The 1,534-nt window shown below is 41.3% G+C and overlaps 1 protein-coding gene across 1 annotated transcript in view; it reads right to left on the bottom strand.

Annotated features, from left to right (window-relative positions):
- The window catches only part of HMCN1 (hemicentin 1), a 442,670-nt gene that overhangs the window by 103,863 nt on the left and 337,273 nt on the right, over window positions 1-1,534 (bottom strand). The gene's annotated exons all lie outside the window — the stretch shown is intronic.

Below are 1,534 nucleotides of genomic sequence, written 5' to 3'. Positions count from 1 at the left end.
GAGAGAGAGAGAGAGAGAGAAAGAATCTGAAACAGGCTCCAGGCTCCAAGCTGTCAGTACAGAGCCTGATGTAGGGCTTGAGCCCACGAACTGCAAGATGGTGACCTGAGCCTAAGTTGAATGCTTAACTGACTGAGCCACCCAGGCACCTGAGAAAAGGCAATTTTAAACATACTTGTTATATGCTGACTACAAAAATGTCTGTAGTTATTCTTTCCCTTCCCTGTTACATCCCTGGCAATGTGACTTTGAAGCTCCTCCTGTGAAGAGGTGGAATGAGATGCAGAATTTATTGTTGGCCTTGTGAATGGTTTTGATCAACACAATGTGATGAAAGTGACAGTGTGCCATTTCATACTGAGGCCTGAAGAAGTCACTCTCTGGGAACCCAGCTACCACCATGTGAGAAAGCCAGGACCAGCCTGCTGGACAGCAAGAGATCCCATGGGGGAAGGATCAGCTCTGTTATTGCAACTGAGGCCCTGGATAGGTGCAAAAGCCCAGCCAAGATCAGCAGAGCCACTTACTCAATTCACAGCATCCAGACACTTGGGTAAGCCGAGCTGAGACCGGAAGAATTACCCAGCCAACTAGAAGACTTGCGAACTAAATAAATGATTATTGTTTTAAGTTATTGTTTTTGGAGTGCTTTGTTTTATGCAGCAACAGTTAGCTAATATAGTATTTACATTTATTTTATAAGGCAGAAATTTCTATTCATGTATATATTTTTTGGCCCAAGACACAGAAACATTGAAGTATTTTGGTAGAGGTTGTTGGACATCAAATAGATACAGTCACAAGATGCTTTGAGAATCCAAGGTTATTTACAGGCAGTGAATCTGGTTTTTGTTTGTTTTGTTTTGTTTTGAAACAGGAACTCTGCAAGATATGTCCAGTGTTGGATACACTGATAGTTATGCGTACCTTCTTGGGCCTGAGAATATAATTTATAGAGTCAGAAATCATTTATTACGTTGTATCCTAGCAAAAGAGCTGGTGTTATTTCTATAAATACATAACTTCCTTTCAGGACACTTGAAAAGAAAAACATACACATGGCCACTAGTGAACAACAATTTGGGATATTTATGTGGCTTCCATCATTTATTACCAATTCGTTACTAATACAGGGGAAATGTTGATGTACAGGGAACCTTATATGCCACCTAGCATTTTACCATCAGAAATATGCAACAAAAAGGATTATAATAATTTGATTATGTGGTTTTTATCACAAAGACCGTGCTGTAGTAAATTTAGGGGTGTGCCTGTGTCAAAAGTACAATTTTGGTAAGCATTCACACAAAAGTGCTAATAGTGGTCACCTCTGAAAGACAAATACCATATGATTTCACTCATATGTGGAATTAAAGAAACAAAACAAATGATCACAGGGAAAACGGAGAGGCAAACCAAGAAACAGACTCTTAACTCTAGAGAACAGACTGTTAGTTACCAGAGGGGAGGGGGCTGAGAGAGGAGGAGGGGAAGGGGCTGGGTGAGGGGGGGGGGGGGGGGAACGAGGAGGGGG

This window comes from Crocuta crocuta, unplaced genomic scaffold (genome assembly GCF_008692635.1).
Source record: "Crocuta crocuta isolate KB4526 unplaced genomic scaffold, BGI_CrCroc_1.0 scaffold3, whole genome shotgun sequence".
NCBI lineage: Eukaryota > Metazoa > Chordata > Mammalia > Carnivora > Hyaenidae > Crocuta > Crocuta crocuta.
The sequence above is the reverse complement of the archived record's forward strand: the minus strand, read 5'-3'. Positions and strand labels throughout refer to the sequence as shown.